Source organism: Cynoglossus semilaevis, chromosome W (assembly GCF_000523025.1).
Source record: "Cynoglossus semilaevis isolate Cse_v1.0 chromosome W, Cse_v1.0, whole genome shotgun sequence".
NCBI lineage: Eukaryota > Metazoa > Chordata > Actinopteri > Pleuronectiformes > Cynoglossidae > Cynoglossus > Cynoglossus semilaevis.
This window is the reverse complement of record NC_024327.1, coordinates 13,895,246-13,909,873: the sequence shown is the minus strand read 5'-3', so window position 1 is coordinate 13,909,873 and position 14,628 is coordinate 13,895,246. Positions and strand designations below refer to the sequence as shown.

The window sequence follows — 14,628 nt, the reverse complement described above, 5'->3', positions numbered from 1 at the left end:
TTGATGAGGAAGCTGCCAGAAGAGTAAGCTGCACTCTCCCCTTGCAAGTAAAAAATCAAGACGTCTTTTGTGTTGTTACTTTGTCATCATATATGTTAGAATAAACCTGACACCAGTCACAAGCCAATCACCAATCATCACAAAGTGTCTGGAGCGGCTGGTCCTGAGGCACATCAAGCACTGCCTTCTCCCTCTTTCGATCCACACCAACAGGTCAACAGAGGACGCCATCACCATTGCCTTCCACACTACGCTGAGCCACCTGGAGCAACGGGAGAGCTACGTAAGGGTGCTCTTTGTTGACTGCAGCTCAGCATTTAACACCATGATCCCAGACATCTTGGTCAGCAAACTGTCTGACCTGAGACTTCACCCACTCACCTGTAACTGGGTCAAGGACTTTCTGACAAACCGACCCCAGGCAGTGAAACTCGGACCCCACCTGTCCTCCACCCGAGCACTGAGCACAGGCTCCCCACAAGGGTGCGTGCTGAGTCCCCTTCTCTACACACTCTACACATCGGACTGCAGCCCCGCCCACCCCAACAACACCATTGTGAAGTTTGCGGACAACACAACAGTGGTGGGGCTGATCTCGGGGGGGAGGAGACTGAGTACAGGTAGGACGTCCTGGCCTTGTCGACATGGTGTTCGGCCAACAACCTGGCGCTGAATGCAACCAAGACCAAGGAGATCATCCTGGACTTCAGGAAGAACAGAGCAGACTCGCCCCCCATCCACATCAACGGAGTCTACGTAGAGAGTGTCCACTCCTTCACCTTCCTGCGGACCACGATATCAGCCGTCCAGTCATAGTCCAAAAACACCTCAGCAGTACTAAAGAAGGCCCAGCAGCACCTGAACTTCCTGGGGCTCCTCAGGATTAACAATATCAGTCAGAAGCTGCTGGTGAACTTCTACCGCTCATCCATTGAGCGCATACTCACCTATTGCATCGCGGTGTGGTTCACTCTCTGTACTGAGGCATAACGGAGGAGGCTACAGGGGGTGGTGAAGACGGCCCAGAGGATTATCGGCTGCCCAAGCATGAAAAAGGGGTTGCAGGATTGGAATTTTTAAAAGTAAAAGTCAAAAGCTGAGTTGACATGGATGATATGATGATTTACACGTATATCACGTTGATATTAAATATATGCAACATCTTACATTTGGTTAGATCTCCCAAATGATTGGTCTAAGGTGTATTGGTTACATATCTTTTGCTCGCTGCAAAATAAAATACTGTAAGTTACCGTAAAACTATGGGGGAAGGGAAAAACCTCGGGTGTGCAGAGCTTGGAAAGGTAGTCATCATGACAGTGGACATCATAATTGCTCCATCACAGTTTCTTTCTTGTGAGACGTCCATGTTCTACATATGTGACCAGTAACTCATCCACATTAAAGAATTAAACATCAATGTGAAATAATTCACAATGACATTAGGTCAACTACTTTGTACGACACCTAGTGGGAAAATAATGATAAATAAAATCCATTTAATTTGCAGCCATGATAATTTTTCAGTTAATTTCTACAAGTCAGATAATGATCAATCAACTGGTAATACCTGGAACTTTTTTGGTGAAAAAAATGTCCAAAAGCTCATCTGATCATTCATTAATAATCCAGCAGCTTTTATTCAGAGAAAATCACAACATTACTTCTGCCATCATCACTGCTGAGATCCAGACTGTGTAAATACAGTAAAAGCCTCTCAGACAGATGATGCTGTCTTGTTTAACTGTGATACTCAGCTGAGGTAGGAGCTGATACGCGGTTGATGTGCCTTCTTTTGCACACAAAATCACATGCAGCCGTAGGCTCTGGCTCAGTATTTCAATGGGAAAAACCTTGCAAACATCTACAGCAGATGTACTGTATAGAAAAAAACAACACAACAAGAAGCATGACGGCAGACACCCCGAGCTGCTGATGTTGTTAGAAAAGAGCACAGACAGTTACAAAGGTTCAATGTGATTAAGGGAGTCAGAGAAATGGAGGGGAAGGAGAAGAGAAAGAGAGAGAAGCTGTAGAAAAAAGCCATTCCTGATGCTCCCGTTGCTCTTCTGCTTCAAACTATGCCCGTCGGCCGTCTCTCTCTGCCTGCCAGCCTGCCATCCTATCTGCCAGTTTAGCAGAGATGCCGAGACAGCGAGGAGTGGAGATGAGCAAAAAAAAAAAGAGCAGAGATGAGCGCGGTGATGCCAGGGTGGCACAGGCGCTCCCAGTTAAAAGTGACAGGACCTTTTGATTTTGTCACCTGTCACCAACTGCCATGTCTGATTCTGCACTGAGAAGACCTGCCATACAGAATACCTCTCTGTCTCTTTTCTGCTCCTACTCCATCTCCTTTTTTCGCTCTCCCTTTTCTTTTCAGAGTTGCAGTCTTACGGGGAAAGAAACGTGGAGGTGTGACTTTCTGGAGGAGTTGAGGTATAATAGGCAATGTTTCCTCTTTTCCTTCCTTCCAGCTTTCCTAATATTTACTCTTCTCTACCTGAGTGTGTTGTCTGTGTCTCTTAATGAGGGCAGATGTCACGGCACAGTTAGTTTAGAGATGCTGAAATGTCTCTTTTTGCTTTGTTTTGAGATGCTAAATCAGGGAGAAAATAGAGAAGATAAAATTGGCAATGTACCACGCTCAAAAAACTCCCCAGACATTTTTATTTCCTTGGAACTTAACCAAATTCTTTTTACACTAATGAATAATACACAGCTGTCGTAGTGTGCGCTGCACAGTTTGGAAAGTAGTGGATTCAAACAAATCCAAAATCTAAAGGATATTTGTTTTAATTCAGATCTTTGATGAAGAGTAGCGATGAGCCTGTTCATAAATGTGGACTACATTTAGCCTATTTAAAACTTCCTCTCTGATATGATGGCAAATCCATGGGGTGAATCAGTATAATGGACTCATGAGATTAAAATAATGGTCCTGCAGGAGGATGAGGCCTAATTGCCCATCATCCTTTGGTAAACGAGACATAACCATGATTGGTCTGAGCCTCTCTAACACAGCCTGCACTGAAATTAACACCTTTGGAACATCTGGTAAGGGCCTTCTCTGGACCAGCAGAACAGCATTGAAGGATTTCTACTGGGAAGTCTCCTCACTTGCTAATCTCAGCACCCATCATATATGCTCATGTGTCATGAATATGACACACCACTGTGAAAATATACACACACATGCTTCTGCACACGTACCTTGGAGCCTTTTCCTTCTCCCAGTAAAGCTGCATGTCCTCTGGTTGACCGAGCTCAGCCTGCTGGCAGCTTCCTTTACAGCAGGCATGGATGGATCTAAGCACTAAACTGTTTTTAGGCTTTAAAAAAAGATAGATATGAAAAGGAAATGGTCACACAAAGTGCTTCGCCTCTTCCTGCAAACGGGGCCACGCCGCACAGATGCAAAAAGGAAAAAGGAATGTCAAAGTAAAAATAGTATCATCCCCTGTATATATTCAGCAGCTTAAAAGGTCCTCCTTTTTTGTTGGGTTTATTTCTATTCCGCGTGTTCCAGCAGAACACACAGGTCAGCAAAGGGTGCTGAGGAGTCAGGGTTTGTGGTTCAGAGTGCTACATGATAAGAGAAAAGGTCAGTGACCCTGCCGGAGCGCCGCCTCCATTAATCACTGTTCTGAGGACACGTAGACTGCTTAGCAGGTACCGGTGAAGGTTGGGGCGAGGGTAAGAAGCTCTGATCCGGGATCTGTTTGCAAAGCAGCATGTAGCCACACAACAGTCAATGACCCTGATTACACCGTGTAAAGAACACTATGTTTGTTTATCCACCATAGACAAGGCAGAGGAGTGTGGCTGTGGTATAAAATCTCCACCTTGAACTCATCAGATGAAGCAAGACCCTTCACTTCATTGAGTGTGTGCTTAAGTGTTTTCTTTTTTGTTTGTTTTCACTTTCTCTCTCTTTGTGTGTCTCTCTCTGTCTGTCTCTCTCTCTTTTCGTTCACCCTTCACATGGAGTTCAGTTAAGATTCCTTTGGCATTACCCTCACCCCCAGAATGCTGGAAAAACCACAATGGTCCGGATGCTGACCCCTGCTCGGCTCAGCACAATGCTTTAATTTGGCATGTTGTTTAAAGTAATTAGAAAGCCATTCTCCCCTTGTTTTCTTTTCTATTCTTTTCTGTTCCCTGCCAAGTGGGAGAGGGAAACAATGAGTCGTCCATGACTTCGGCTTCAGATAAAGAGTCGGAAGATGTTTTCAGGTGACTGGGAAAGAAAGCACAGAGGGCAGATACTGTTCATTCTCACTGTACACATTCCCACCAATCTCAACTCCCCTGCAGGTGGAGAATATCATGGCTAGAAAAACACACACAGGGACTTTTGAAAGAGAAACGCCTGGGAAAAAAAATCCCTGTCTTTTCTTTATACTCTGACTGTATGTGTTACAAATAGACAAAGGGAAGACAATTACAGACAGAGGCTCCTCAGTAACTTAAATGCTGTACTTCCCTGCTTTATCTGTAAACCTTAGCATCTAAACAAAATATGTTCTAGAAGTGCTAATTATTGTTAATTTCTACTCATTTCAGCAGCTGCAAAAACTCTTGAAAGGCCTGATGTTGTAAGTACAACACAATAAATTTAATACTACAACACACACTACATTTTACAGAAACCAACACACACACACTTTATACTTCAACGGATCTCCAGGACAGAAATCTGCAGTAATCTGTCTGTGAACTTCAAATGGTCATAATTTTAGTTTGCCCCAAAAAAAATCTTCCAAAATTCCAAATTCAACAGGACTGAAAACAAATGAAACAAAACCAGACACATTCAGGCATCAAACACTCGCCTTCATCTGTTACAGCGCATATTCGCATGTGACACCATCTGGCCATCTCTGCACACTGCTTCTATCAGTCAGTACCAGCATCAACACTTCAACACACATCCACTCATCAAACTGGTAAAGGAAGCCAACACTTCACTGTCCTCTTGCAGTTACTGGTGACTAAGCTGATATCAGACCCGAAAATGATTTCAGATTTTTGACAATAGCTTCCAGTACAAAACAATTCTAAAATATTTGATTCTAAGGTTTACCCATTTACCCAATGTACTAAATACAAGCACCAAACAATGAGTTTGATAAAAAAAAATTAAGCAACTTCAGCAATATTTTCTATTATTGTTAAGGTTTCAATGATCAAACATCCTAGGACTCCAAGTTTTAAAGTTGGACACATCTATAGAATGTACGTTGTGCTGCTGAAAAGTGAAACTATCAAAGGCTTAAAATCAGTGAAACTTGAAACTATGTCAGGAATGTGCTGCAATAAGTCTCTGTATCCTGTTTCAGTATTATACTAATAGCCACTTAGCTAATAAACATCAACTTCTCTTAATTTTTCAGAGCTCTTTCTGATGTACTTCAGAGACAATGGTCCCTTTTAAGAAGAAGGAAAAAAAGACTAATTCTGCATGAAGTGGGAGTAACGTGTGCTTATTTGTATGTGTAGTGAGTGGCATGTCGTGAGGATGTATCACAAACGTTCCCTCAATTTAATTAGAAAGTGCAGGGGAAGAAGAATATTATTAGGTCTGGATGACTGTAAGCAGCAGGTATGAGGGACTAACTGTCGAGCCTGGTTTTGTCTGCAGGCATATGCAGTTCTTTCTTTTTCGGGCAATGTTGTCATCTACAGGCTGAAAAAAGAAGTTCAGCCGTACACGTGAGTAAATTTGTTGCGGGAACTAACCTGCAAAGATTAACTTTCTGTTTTTGATTTTAGTGAATACACTGAATTAAAAAAAAAAATTAAAACTTGTTTAACTAAATTACTTTTTTTGTCTTTTCTGAATAATATGGAGATTGGCTTATACATTGACAAGCTCTGACCAAACAAATCTGTACAACACTAAGGTGCAGTTTTCCACTAATTCCAATTTAACGTACAATAAAACAATGACTCATAGCAATACGTTTTGGTTCATTATAGCAACTGAATTCTATATCTTTTCCAAATCCAATTCAACCCCTCTCTATGAATCCTCACGAAGAGGTAAATATAATAAATGTATAGAGAGTGAAGAAAAGCTTAAGTGTTTTAACTGCTTATTTTCACCTGAGTCTCAGAAAAAGGCACTTATTAAAATAAATCACTCAATTGTCCACGCTCCAGTCCAAGTGCAGGTCTGTGGCTCGTATCTTTCCATTCTCTACTCTCCAAATGTGCCTGGCCATGATTAAAACCTGTTTCTCCATGACATTGCTTTGACATAATTTAATTGGTATGAGAGATAAAAATAAATGAATTAAATAAATACACTAGCAGGTAAGTGGCGTAACATAGCTCAAGGTGACAGGCTATTATTTCTCTCTTTTCTTTGACTGAACGGAGGTAAAGTAAGAAATGTGAGATTGCACTGAGAAAGAAGACCCTCAATGAGAAGAGTTTTTAATTAAATTCCAATTTGTTGCAAGTGTAAGAGTGTCATAAAATCAAGGCTATATCTTAAAACAATTGCATTATTATCAGAATTATGATTATCTGTTATTTATCTGTTGTTTTACATTTTCTTTTACAAATGAGAAATTACCTTGATAAAAAAATACTGCAACTGAAAAATGAAACAAGACGATAATGTCGCCCTCACATAATAGGATCCCACATTGTCATTACAAAGGAAGCATTTACAGTGAGGAGAAGAAGAACGGTGGATGGATATCGAGAAGCGATGGGGTAACTCACCACATCTTGCCTCGTATCCTTCCCCAATGCGATGAGAATGTATAGAGTATAGAGAACATATAGAGTTCAAAGTTCCAGACCACAACTACAAAAAGCTGTTGAGAGGTAAAAAAGGGAGAGGGAAATGTCAGCAAAAGAAAAAGAAACAGACAAAAAACATAAGAACAGTATGGGTTAAAGACATTTTTACATCGTTGACCTCGTATTGAACCCCGTAAAGGGAAAACCTCCTGAGAACGTGCTTTGACCATATGTGTGACTGTCGATGACACACATTCATGTGCAGAATCATAACCACCATGGAGTAAAGCGTAAAAATAAGCCTCTGCTCCAACAAAGCTGTAGAGCCTGGTGTTGATGAGCCTGGGTTCAACGCCCTGACCCTCAAGACTTGTTGGGCCCTTATCTGAGGATGAGGACGCAGAGGATGATGAGCACAAGCTGTCAGAGTTTCTTCCCTTTGTGCCAATCATCCCACAGGCTGGGGTCATGTACCATTTCAGCTGCAGCACATCGCTGCTGACCCTTCCACACTGAAGCCAAAATACGCCAGCATCTGACCTCACACACCCCACACCCAGAGTCCCTAACCCTGTCACTCCAAGTCCCAATACCCTCTCTATTAGCTCAAAGACTCATAGCCGATCTCTAACCTTCTCTGCACACACCTGCCAAGACATCACAGCCTCCTCATCTCCCTTCTCATCACCACAAGCAAAGAACCATGTGAATTTTAACTAACAAACCAGTGTTCTGCCTTTTGGCAGGTTTCTTTAGCTTTTGACAGCAGATTATTGGAAAGATGTGAAGACAATGCTGTGGGGGAATCCTCAGCATTGTATCAGTGACAGGAGTGAAAAGTAGAAGAATAAATGTCACAAAAAATCACAATTATTGTTTTATAACACTGTCCTTTTAGTAATTAATTTCGTGATTAAGTATACAGAGATTAGGTTGATAAAACTCTCTACAGCAATTACAACAAATGTAAACTCCAAACCACGCCTAATGCTCAACCTCTGTCTCACAAAACAAATTTATTAAATTCAAGTATATGAAATCCATTATTTTAATTAGGAGCAAAAAAATTTGAAATTAATTACTTTGAGTTTGGTTTTAAAAAAGACGGCCTTGTTTTACAATCAGTTTTAATGAGATTTTAATGAGATACCTCAAGCGACTCTTTTTGTGGCATGGGCGCAGAAAAAAATGTCCACCTTAAATACCCTTTCTCATGATTGGCTTCACCTGTGTATGTAGGCCAAGGGTCAATGAGCTTACCAAACAAATTTTGTGTTCCAATAATTTGTGCTAAAGGTATTCAAATCAATAAAACAACAAGGGTGCCCAAATGTATGCACCTGCCTACTTTTGTTTAAGTAATTATTGCACACTTTCTGTAAATCCTTTAAACTTCATTTCACTTCTTAAATATCACTGTGTTTGTTTGCTATATGATATATTTAATTGAAATTGCTGTTCTGAACAACCAATGATACATAAAGGAAAATCTTGAAAATGATCAGGGGTGCCCAAACTTTTTCAAACCACTGTAGATAACAGTCTGTTTACATTATCTGATGTGCAACATTGTTGGGCCAGACAGACGGCAAAATGCACAAACATTTTGTCATTAACATTTTGTCTCAATCGTTTGATGCTTTCTCTTAATACCCAGAAATGCCTCCTCAACTGGTGGAGATAGCATTCAAAATGTCAACATAAAAAGGCAAAATGTTTTATTCAAACTCTCAGTGCAGCACATGGAGAGTTGTCTTTTGCATTATTTGTTTCAAAACAGAACGCATTTCACAGCTCTGAGGCGCAGCGCTGTGGGAGGGTAATATTGAGTACTTTGGCTTACATTAACCACACACCAGGTTAAACTTCCCCCCTGCTCTGTCTCAGTGGAGTGAAACGCAAGTTTGGATTTCAGAGTTTCCCCTTTATCGTTCTTACATCAACTTCCATGCTGCACTAAGTGTTGCCAGATAGCAAGCAAAGTCCTGTTAAGTTCCAGAGAAGTTAAAGGCAAAAAAAAGGACTGTGTCCTGCTTGTGACCGAGACCTTCTCTTCATTAAGTGGTGCTAGACTGCCCCCTGCTGTTCTCCTGCGGAACATTGAGGAGGTACAGCAGAAATTATTCTTTAAAAAGCTGCCAGATATTTTTAAATCAATCATCTAAACGTCTAACTTTGTGACAACCGATGAAAAATGTTGGTTTGGTTACAACACCGCAACGACAAAGACATGTAGAAGAAGAAGTGTAGAAGCTGATGTTTAATAAAAATCCCGTGTTTAGAATCGAGTTTAGCTTCATTAAACTCTGATTTGATATTCTCTGTTAGTCATGCCACTATATTTTAATTCATTTTGCAAATCAGGAACAGTAAAATGTTAAAAGTATATCTTTAAAGCTGTCCCTTGCTGTGGGCAAAGACTCTCCAGACTTAAAAAACGTTTTAAAGTTAGAGTCAAAAGAGAAATTTAAAGAGCCCTGGGGCCTGATGTACTAAACGTGCGTAGATTCCATCGTGAAAAAGGGTGTACGCAAAAATCCACAAACTGTCGTGGGTACGTGGGTAGTAAATCCACGTACATTTCGTTTGTACATCCAATCAACGTGGAATTGAGCGCACGTGGGATTTCCATGCAATGCCCCTACATACATATGCAAATATATTTAAATGAACGATCTGCAGGTGAATTCATCATGAGGACGTTAAAAAATATTATACTTAAGCCCAACTATAGGTCCTCCTCAGTGAGGTGGAACAGCGGCGAGGTGTGTTATTTGGTCAGTTGTCCGCAGGTGTAAATATTGTAATGCCCCTGCGACAGACCAGTCGGACGCCTCCGTACTCTTTGGAACTTTATTGTAAATAAAAATTGACAGCAACTTATATTAATTCCACAGTTGTTCTCTGTCGTGCTTCACTCTCTCTCATCCTTCACTTCACTCTCACTCCGCACCTCCAGCCACACCCACACACACACTCACCACTCCCGGAACTATTAACCCTTTCAAACCATAAATATAACGATATGACTATTACAATATGAAAAGAAAAAGTGTGTGTGTAAACGCCGTTGGTAAAGGCAAAATTGGTCCGAGATCAAATATCACATCACATATAATTTGCACATTGATGGAATGGACAGTAAATCCTCGCGTACTCTAAATACACGCTCCCGTCTTATTGCGAGATGTTCTAACAACACTGCCGCTGCAATTGTTAATAACATTTCTTCAACACTTGTGCCATTCTTTCACATCCATATAACTGCAAACACGTTTGTGATCGTTCATAAGTGTGTCCCTGATGTGCCCATCACTCTGATTTTTTTTATTAGCAGTTTCCCAGCATCAGGACTAAGCGTCCTGGAGTGGTGTGTCCCTCTGACGGCGCGGACTCTACACTCTGTCTCTACACTCAACTCTCTCTCTCTCTGTGTGTGTGTGTGTGTGCTTGTGTGTGTGTCAAGCTGCCAAGCAACCATGTGCAAACACACACTCCAATAGTTGCCTCTGTGCCTGACTTTGCCTTTTTCCTTTTTTATTTCAGCAGGGTGAATTTTTATCTAAATGCAAAGCAGATGATAGGTGCTCCAGTTTCCTCTAGAAGTAGCTCCCTTGTCTGGGCTCTCCTCCTGATAAGAGTCCTATTTGCCTGACATAAAAGAGCCTGGTATCATTTCCCCTGCCTCCCCAACAAACCCCAGCTCGCTGCCTTCGCCCTTCCCCTACCTTCACAAAGCTGCCTCTATTTGCTCCCAATTCAAGGGCCCAATTGTAGATAGAGTTACAGCAAATTTGTTTGGAGGAGAAGCTGCTGAGGCCTGCAGTCCCCTGAGCAATAACAGCCTTGTCTTGCAGGGGCCATAGGGAGAGCTGGCAGCGGCACGAGAACAGAACTCAACTCAGCTCAATAGGAGGGGAGGTGAGGGGAGAGATAAAGATGTGCAGGGAGGGATGGACAGATTGAAGGGAGAGACATTGAGTTTGCAGGTGTGGCGAAAGGAAGCTGACACTTAACCTCAAGAAAGGGAAACACCGAGACCCACCCATATACACACACACATACAAACATGCAGACACACACACAGACAGACACAACCCATCATGGAGGACAGAAGGTAACTCCAGTCCCGTCTATTGTGCCAACGCCTCAGGCAAAGCTGCCACGGTGGCTGATTCACTGTTGGGATGGGTGGGTGACAACAGTGTGGACGTATGAGAGAGAAAGAGAAAGTGAAAAGCTGCATGTGAGATCTCCCTTTCCTCATATGCACACAAAATATACAGTTGGCACTTAGTGGCGATATTTACATGAAGCCTGGCTGGCATCGCAAAAACTGAGCAGAAGGGAAAGTCAGGACAACTATGAGGGAAAAAAAATGGAAAAAAAAATTGACATGTCGGAAATGCTGCAAAGTGAAAATACAGTGTGACGATAATATTTTTGATGCTTTCCTGCCTCTGTGATATCTGCAGGCACGCTTAGGTGATACAACGTGCACACATTTGTTAATTTATAGGTGGAATTGCCCACAATTATACCTCTGCAGCTATGGGAGAGTTAAGAGTAACATCTGTCTCAGAAGACAGCCAGACAGAGAAGTGTGAGAAGACACACATGGCTGTAATTGCACACAGCCGTACACCTTCATGAACGCACCACCTTGGCCAGATGGCCCCCCATAAAAACCCACTTAAAGAGATGAGCGAAGTGATTAAGAGGCCTCTCAAAGTGTGGCAAAAATGAGAGAAGGATGGAGAAAAGGAAGGGTGGGAGGGGGTTCCTGCGTGGAGGAGAGATCCTAAATACTCTGATGCTTTTAGCTAAGTACATACTCCTACGATAGCTGACTCCCAAAAGGGTGTGTGTATAAACTATAAAATGCTCCGTCCTTGGCCCAGATACATCCTTTATTGTCATCAGAATGCTGGGTAGTTAAGTGGGCACAATGAGGATATGAAGAGTTGGCACTGTTAAGCTGATATGGATGCACTGCAAACTATCTTTTAAAAAGGATAAAGAGCTATACACGGCAGGGAAATGAGTGTGTGTGTAGGTTTGTGTGTTACTCAAGGCTGAATCCTCTCCTCTCCATTCACCATCAAGATCTGTATTTTTTTAAATGACCTTGTTATGTGTGGACTAACTTTTTTCATTTTTTTTTTTAAATTTTGTCTCACACCTATTATTTTGACAGACTCCCATCTCCATAAAGGTAGGGACATTCTTTCAGAAAGTGCAACAAAAAAGTGATCATTTCATAATACATTTGAACTCTTGAAGGGATAGGGACACAAAACAAACAGACACACACGAATTAAACATGAGGTAAACAAGTAACTGACACCTGCTACACACCTCACACACTTAAAAGAAGGGACAGAGGCAGGATTGTTGTTGGGTCACATTTTCTATGTTTTTTAACCTTTGTAAAGACATATTGGGTCTAGGTGACCCCCGGGTCACCTAGACCCAATATGTCTTTGTGTCTGTGTGCGTGCATGAGTATGCGTGCACGTTCCTGTACTGCATGACTTGTGCCAACTTTTCCTCATATTCATTAATACTCATATTCTGGGACAAGATGAAAATCATTGCAAGGACAAACGATGTGTACAAAAATGCGAAGGACCGCACAAGGGTTAATACATTTTTCACTTGTAGTTTTGCAAGTGGAACATTTTTCTTTTCTCACTAAATAAAAAACTTAAACTGAAACTGCAACTTTTGCCAATAGACTTCAAGTCCTTGAAGTCTGACAAATATTTTTTTAACATTGACATATTTTACCTTTTGTAGCAAAGGTCAGAGCAATTTGGGTGGTTCTACTTTTTTTAACCCCTCCAGTGTTAAAGAAACAAAAAAAAAAAAAATCCCCTAAACGATATATTTTAAACTTGAAATTTGATGACTTTTCCTAGATTGACCCCAACATTAGAAAAAGTGAATTGTTGCCTTTATTTATATTTCCATGTAAGCTGTACACAAAAAGTACAAACATTGCCTTCATGTCAAAATGACCCGACAGTCAAATTAAGTTGAAATCACAGTCACAGAGTTAGTTACACACCACAGAATGTGAGAATGTTTTAGTTCTGTTTCAGATCAATCAATAGCAGATGTAAACAAGACAAGACAGGTGGTCGTCACTGCCTGTGACCCGATCTGACCCAAATGTAACAATATTGCCCCGAATTCTCTCTGTGCTGAAGCCATGAGTGTGTTATAACATTCAATAGGCTCTAGAGCTGATTTTTTCAGATGTCCAACAAGACTTATCTGTTTCAGAAGAAAAAGATGGGGAGGAATACAACCCAGAGCATGATGTATCATCTTCAGAAGAAGAAGAAATCTCTGAATCTGAGAGAAAGACTTTCCTTTCAAAAAAACTCAAAATAACATGGTCCTTGGCAGCATATGACAAACACGGCAGGGCGGCAAAACAAAATGTCATGAGGATGACCCCAGGACCCACAAGATATGCCGTTTCTCATGCCCATGACATTGTCTCAACATTTTACATGTTTACCACACCAGTAATAGCAAAAATAATCCTGGAAATGACAAATCTGGAGGGTTTTCGCAAATATGGAGACAGCTGGAAAAGGATAGATGAGACTGACCTGCATGCCTACTTAGGGCTGCATTCAAAACTCCTTTTTGCACATTTCTATTCTTTCCTAAGCTATAGAAATACTATACAAATATTGCTTACCACCTATACAGTAAACAATAATTCAATTGACAGTGTTATAGCAATGAGTGTTGTCTTGAATAAATGCAGTCTTTCTGCCAGGTGAAGAGGGAAAACTTAGGTATTCACACAATTTATGGTGAATGACAAGTTGTTTCTTCAAGCAAAATAAGAATTGGTATTTAAAATTCAATTAAACTGCTTATATTGGGGATTTTGTGAAGACAGGTCACTTTGACCCAGAGGACACGGGGTGTATTCAAAATACTAGGACAATAGAAGAGTTAAACCAAGCCCTGAGCTGATGCTCCTTTTATACCTAATCTAGAGAATTAATCCTGTCAACAGTTGACCTGCTACCTGTGGACTTTTCTTGATGCAATTTTTTAGTACTATTTTTCCACTGTCCAAATTTTTGTATGGTTTTAAGTGTCATTTTACACATTTTTATGTTACTCAGTGGTTGTGCACAAACAATGGTTCTTTGAGATATGATACAAACTACTTCTTGTAACGTCAAAATTTCAAGGGCCTATGGGATTCAGCCTCACATGTCAGAGAACACACACACAGGGAAAATGTTAACTGATCAATACTGTCTCTTTTGACCCATATCAGTGACCTGCTGTGCAAACACACAATCTCTCTCTCTCTCTCTCTCTCTGTCTCTCTATCTCTCTCTCTCTCACACGCACTCTCAAACACACACACACCTCCCTTCCCTTTGCAGAGGCCGAAGACCAGTGTCATACAACCGAATTCTGCTAACGTCTGTTGCAGAGACACTTAACCCTTGTGTGGTCCTTCACATTTTTGTACACACTGTTTGTCCTCGCAATGATTTTCATCTTGTCCCAGAATATGAGTATTAATGAATATGAGGAAAAGTTGGCACAAGTCATGCAGTACAGGAACATGCACACACACGCATACTCATGCACACACATACACACACACACAAAGACAAGAAGGACTTTACAAGGGTTAATGCTCCTGTGCTAAAGGGCTGGGTCAGGGCGGGGCCACCTGTCCTGCAGCTGCTTAAGTCAGGACACTGAAACAGACAGGATTAAATGCCTGCTCAGTCATTTTGGTGCAGGAACTCAGTGCCCTGCAGGAGTATCTCTCTTAGTGATAGCTCTGCTGTCCAATTACACTTAACCTTTAAATACCAGACACAG

At 41.3% G+C, this 14,628-nt stretch overlaps 1 protein-coding gene across 2 annotated transcripts in view; it reads right to left on the bottom strand.

Moving 5' to 3' along the window:
• The window catches only part of LOC103397244 (zinc finger BED domain-containing protein 4-like), a 52,448-nt gene extending 47,938 nt beyond the window's left edge, over positions 1-4,510 (bottom strand). The window contains exon 1 of one of the 2 annotated variants that reach the window (XR_003048771.1): positions 3,211-4,510. The gene's annotated coding sequence lies outside the window, so the exon portion shown is untranslated. The remainder of the gene's footprint in view (positions 1-3,210) is intronic. The other variant, XM_008335463.3, reaches the window with a different exon arrangement.
• Between the last annotated feature and the right edge of the window lie 10,118 nt (positions 4,511-14,628).